The following is a 6,784-nucleotide window of genomic DNA, read 5'->3' on the forward strand; positions in this document are numbered from 1 at the left end:
AGTTACCAGAGTTTTTACTCTCTGGTAATCGATTACCAGTTTCCTGTAATCGATTAATAGTGGCAAAGTTTGATTTCAAAAAGCTTTCAACTGAATTTGCAACGTTCCAATTGATTTCAAAATGGTGTAATCGATTACAAGATATTGGTAATCGATTACCAGTGTATCTGAACGTTGAAATTCAAAATCAATTGTGAAGAGTCATATCCTTTTATAAAAAGCTTTGTGTAATCGATTACATGGTTTTCGTAATCGATTACCAATGACAAGTTTTGAATAAAAATCAAAAGATGCAACTCTTCCAATGGTTTTCAGGTTTTTCTAAAGGTTATAACTCTTCCAATGGTTTTCTTGACCAGACATGAAGAGTCTATAAAAGCAAGACCTTGACTTGCATTTCAATAACTTTGACAACCTTTTCACACAACTTTTTGATAACCTTTTGATATCTTTCTTCTTCTTCCTTTGCCAAAAGCTTTCTAAAGTTTTCTGCTTTCCAAACCTTGTTCTTTCACAGAAAACAAAAGTGTGTTATATCTTTTCATTCTCTTCTCCCTTTGTAAAAAAGAATTCGCTAAGGACTAACCGCCTGAATTCTTTTTGTGTCTCTCTTCTCCCTTTTCCAAAAGAATGAAGGACGAACCGCCTGAATTCTTTTGTGTCTCTCTTCTCCCTTTGCCAAAAAGAATTCGCCAAGGACTAACCGCCTGAATTCTTTTTGTATCTGTCTTCTCCCTTTTCCAAAAGAACAAAGGACTAACCGCCTGAATTCTTTTGTGTATCCCTTCTCCCTTTTCAAAGAATTCAAAATGACACAGTCTGATAATTCTTTTGATTCTTCCCTTTCCCTTAAACAAAAGATTTCAAAGGACTAACCGCCTGAGATATCTTTTGTTTCCCCTTCACAAAGTTTCAAAGGACTAACTGCCTGAGAACTTTGTCTTAACACATTGGATGGTACATCCTTTGTGGTACAAGTAGAGGGTATATCTACTTGGGTTGTTGTAACTGAGAACAAGAGAGGGTACATCTCTTGTGGATCAGTTCAAGTGGAGGGTACATCCACTTGGTTGTTCAAAGAGAACAAGGGAGGGTACATCCCTTGTGGATCTTTGCTTGTAAAGGATTTTACAAGGTTGAAAAGAAATCTCAAGGACTGCAGGTCGCTTGGGGACTGGATGTAAGTACGGGTTGTTGTCGAACCAGTATAAAACTCTTCTTTTTGTCTTCTTCTTCCCTACACTCTTTAATTTTTGATGTGCACTTTAATTATCGCTTTTACTTTTGGTTAAGTTTCTTTTTTTGTTCTTTACTTTCTTAACATTATAGTATAAGCCTAATTGAATTTAGTAACATTAAGATGGATAAGTTTTTAATTAGTAATGGTTCATTAATAATTTATTCAACCCCCCCTTCTTAATTATTATGAGGCCACTTGATCCAACAATGTTAGCTTGAGAATTATACCTAAATGTGTCTGTATTTAATCTTTTGGATTGCAAATTCCATTTTTATCCACCATTGGCTCCAGTAGCAGTAACATCTTCAGATTCAATCAAACCAAGAGGTCTTTCATCAAACATTCTGGCTTGTACAGATATAAAGTGTTTATATACCCTTCATTTGGTAGTTGACTACGTATGTTTGATTTCTATAGATGTTTGCATTGTTGGTGTTGCACATACACCAATGGGTGGATTTTTTGGTACTTTTTCATCTCTATCTGCCACCAAGCTAGGCTCTATAGCTATTGAAGGTAACTATGTCTATGGAAACCTATGTCAGTGCTTATTACATTGCATTTGAATTATTTGTGTTTACATATTTTTCGTTCATCTGCAGCTGCTCTTAAAAAATATAGGAAAAGGATATTAAACATGTTCTGCTTATTGCAGTTGCAATGCTTATTGCACAGAGTATTCAATTAAGCATAAATGATGTTGTTGGCTAGTGGTATGGAAAACATGTCTAATGTACCCAAGTACATGGCTGAAGCAAGGTCAATATTTCCTTTTATTCAACACTCTCCTTATGATTAGTTCTTGTGTTGAAATAAACTGATTCAATACTCAAAGTTCAAGAAACGATCACACCTTCGACATGATTCACTTGTTGATGGGATGTTAAAAGATGGTTTGTGGGATATTTATAAGGATTTTGGCATGGGAGTTTGTGCTGAGCTATGTGTAGAAAACCATGTATTAACAAGAGAAGACCAAGTGTTTTAGGATTAATTTCTATTCAAAAAAGTTTAATTTAAAATAAAACCTGGTAACTGAACTTATTAATAGTTCAATTCAGCTCAAGATTTAAATTAAATGGTTTAGTTCAGTTCTTTAAATCATATTTCAATTTCATTCAATTCAATTTATTTTTCTTCCCTAAACTAAACTATGAACAACCCTATTGTTGGAGTGCTATTGTGTTTTAAGTTTACAAATGTGTTGCCTAGTACAATGTATAATGTATGTTAACTATTCTATATAATGAGTTAGCAGTAATTTCATAGTTTATATTTCAGTTTGTTAATGGTATAATGTGATGTTTGACTATAAAATGTCTAGGTGTGGAAATCTACAAGCATAGATTTGGTCAGAATCAGTGAATGAAATTTTCTTACTGAAATTTTAATATATTGTTCATAGTTATCAATTAAACACTCAATATCACATTACACTATTCTTTGAAGCTGATCTATGTTGAACAAGTTACCTTAATAACTTAAGAGGGGGGTGAGTGAATTAAGTCTTAAAAATTTTCCGACTACCAAGTTTTAATCCCCTTTTAAATGATATGTGATAGATTTAAAATGTAGAAGAAGAAGCAGCAATCGAATTTAACAATGTTCTGTAAATGTGCAAGACAAAGCAAATTGCAATAACATAAACAAGATAAGGGAAGAGAGAAATGCAAACTCGATTTATACTGGTTAGGCCACTTCCCATGCCTACGTTCAGTCCTTAAGCAACCCACTTGAGACTTTTCACTGTCCTTGTAAATCTTTTACAATCTTTGAACACACCTTGGGATCCCTCACCCTTGTGTTCGAGTTTCTCAAACCCTAAGAGACAAACAATCTCTTGATTACAACTGACTTTTATAAGATGAACAAAATGATTTCTCTCTTTTAGAGTAGATGGTACAACTTGAAGAAGAATTCTCAATAATTTGCAAGATTTTGGCCCAAGATGTTTAGAGAGGTTTTTAAAGTTAAGTTCTCTGAGAATTCACTTATTTTTGAAGTAAGGACACACACATATATATAGGCCCATTGTTCCTATTCAAAATAGTTTGAAGAGATGTGTCTTTTCAAAAGATTTTTGACATTTTTTCACTGGTAACCGATTACATGACTCTAGTAATCGATTACACAGTCATATCTTTGAAGGGTTGTCGCTTTCAATAGTTTTTCTGAAATCTCTTCGCTGGTAATCAATTACATGACTCTTGTAATCGATTACACAGATCAAAATTCAAATAATTTTGTGTCGTTGGTTCATCAGTTCAAAATTTTCAATATGCCATTTTCACAAACTCATTGGTAATCGATTACACGAACCTGGTAATCGATTACCAGTTCAAAAAGAGATTTCTGAGTTGAATTAACTTTAATAAAAGAATTTTGACAGTAAAGATTTTGAGGCCAAACTATAGCAATTAAATTGAGAAGCTTTTAACAAATTTACTAAGTCCTTATCTTAGATTTTCTTGATCTGTTTCTTTGACTTGATTCAATCCGTGCTCATCAAGTAAACTTTTGGCATCATCAAAACCTGCATGATATACATTCACAATCTGTACCCCTTTTAATACCTTGCTAATCAACTTGTTTGTGGTTTCTATTTGTGGTTTTGCTATGGGCCAAGATTTTGGGTTTGTACTCTAGGTGTACACCTAGCTTACATTCTGTTACAATATCCATTGTTGTTTCCATATGGTGAAGATGGATACCTGGAGGCAAATATTCCTTCTTCCTATGGTAATGGTAATAGGCATGTTGGAAATCAAAAACGTATTTCATTTTGTAAATTTGTTTCTTTCCGAATTCAATATAGATATATTGAAGAAGGTGTTATATCGAATAGTCATTGCTTATTCCAACAATTTGTAGTTGATTCATATTCAATGATTGAGTTTAAAAGATTGTCCTTTATAAGACAAAATCAAGAAAATATAAGCAAGGAATTTCTATCAAGTATTAAAGAAGTTGTTAACCATGACAACATTAACCCGACATCCATTAGCTCTAGAGTTGTTTTGTCATTTTCATTTTTGGAGGATAACGGGACATGTTCAATAATTGTCAAGATGCGATGTCTATATGCTCTAAATTTTGATATCCAAATTTGTTCTTAACAATTACATGTAATCCTAAATGGACCAAAATTTAATTATATGTTAAGAACAAAAAGTTGCAACCATACAATAGACTTGGCATTTTATGTAAAATGTTCAACATCAAGCTAGGCAAAATGATGAACGATTTTAAACAAGGTGAATCTTTTGGCAAAGCAATTGTAGGTATGATTTATTTAAACAATTTGTAAAAACTCTAGAAATAAGCATAAGCCATCCTTGAAAAGAAGTAAATGAAAACTAAAACAAAAAAATTAGATTATACAATATATTTTATAGAATAAATTGTCTATCCACAAAGCAATAAGTTGACAAAAAGATTTAGCAGAAACATTTCGAGCATCATTTCCCACAAAATATTCCACCAAGATTTATAAACAAATATTTACAGATATTATTATCGTATAATGACTCAAATTACAAATAAATCCAAAATAAAACAAAGTTAGATGTTGCATCTAGGAACTCAAATATAATTTGCATTCCAACTTCCAAATTTTTTTATTCTATAAAAGTTCTCCATCCACAACAAATTTTTGTAGACTTCCTCCAGTGATCATAAACAATCTTGCACTCTGTAATCCCTTCCAAATTCAGATGGGTGAATCCTACACCTTTCATAAATGAGTACATGGTACTCAACACTTCCTGAAATTAACATTAAGTTCATCTTAGATATGTATATTATTTTAAAATTTGACAGACAAAGGTGTTTTTGTACTGATTATATACAGTGTTGAGTTACTCACCAAACTGTTGCAAGTCACTTTGTATTCATTCAATAGGACTTTAAAATTGACTGAGTTAGGAATTTGGTGTTATAAGGAGTGCCCTTTAGGATAAGCTTTTGGTTCAGAGCTGCTTTTGAAGATGGTCAGGAAGAAAACACTATGTCCAAAATGGGTCATGATCACTTGATGATTTCTTGTGAGTCCATAGAAATCTCTGAATTCTATCCATCCAGCCAGTATAGTTGGGTTCACCAGATCTTGGTTGTATGTAACAGAATGCATGTTTCCATTACTGTCTAGCAGATGTCGAGTATGCTCTAGTTGATCCTTCCATCTTACAGAAAAGGTCCTACTCACTTCACCATAAGGCAACATTTAAAGTAAACTAATATAAGCAATACTAATGTGTTATATCATGTCATGTTTATTTGAGAATAGTCTTGAAATTCCTAACCCGAGCCTTAATATAAACTTTGTTGAACATTTCCTTTAGTTTTCTATTAATCTTCATCATTGTCTTAGTCATTTCATTCCAATTCTTTTGATCTTCATTCATCATTTCTGTTACATTTTTCTGTTAGTTGTATTTATGTATCTATGTAAACAAAGCTTGCAAAATTTGCAATATGAACAAAGGATACATGTTCCTCATGTTTGCTAAATCAAAATCTTTTTACACTGGAAAATAAGACAAGAGTTAAGTTACCTTTACTATTGTTACTACTTACTTACTATGCCTAGTACAACACAATGGGCCTCAAATCCCCAAATAAAGGCTAATTGTGCAAGCAACCCCAGCCTAAACATCATTGGCTAACACTACTGTAGGCAACAGGCAAGTAACCAACCAATCTAACTACGGCCCCTACTCTCCATCACAACATCAAGAAGTATGTTTGTTTATGAAAAAGCATATTGCAAGTTTGAAGGCATATTGCCCACCATTTGGGAAATAAGTCACTATATACAAAATATCATTCATTTAGTATTAGCATATACATAATTTACTCGTGTGAGTGTGCATAACTTATATGCAGTCAATTATCACACCACTAGCATAACCAACATAGCCTCTAGAGTGACGGAAAACCATCAACTAACACCAAAGCACTAAAAATTAATAGTGACAACGAAGAGTACGTCAACGAAAATAGGAACTTTAACATAGCATTCAAATGGAACCTTAACATAGCATTCAAATGAAATTCAAAAAATCCTAACATAGCTTTCATTTAAGTCGCCAAAGGTAAGTGATGTGTCATCATTTTCTCATATTTCTTAACCCTTTTTGTCACCATTTTAATTACTAATTAGCCTTAATTGTCAAATTAATTATGCAGTTTTATCATTTGGGCCTACTGGATTAATTTTGTGTTTTTAATTTTATTTCAGGAGAATTATAAGCAATTGGGCTTGAATCCAGAATTGGTCTTGGGCTTGAATCCAGAATTGGGCTTGGACTTGAAGAGAGCAGACTATTTTATTCTACCAAATTTTATCTTATCTAGATTTTATCTTATCTAGATATTAGTTAGATTTGATCTCATCTTGATATTATTTCATCAAGATCTTATCTTATCTTATCTTATCTAGATTTTATTTTATTTATGGGCTTGGATTTAAAACAGATTTGTAAGCTTTGGGACTGAAAACTATATAACAGCACCAAGGTTCTAGTTTAGGCTCTCTTCTCTCTC

The sequence above is a fragment of the Glycine max genome, chromosome 19, assembly GCF_000004515.6.
Source record: "Glycine max cultivar Williams 82 chromosome 19, Glycine_max_v4.0, whole genome shotgun sequence".
Lineage (NCBI taxonomy): Eukaryota > Viridiplantae > Streptophyta > Magnoliopsida > Fabales > Fabaceae > Glycine > Glycine max.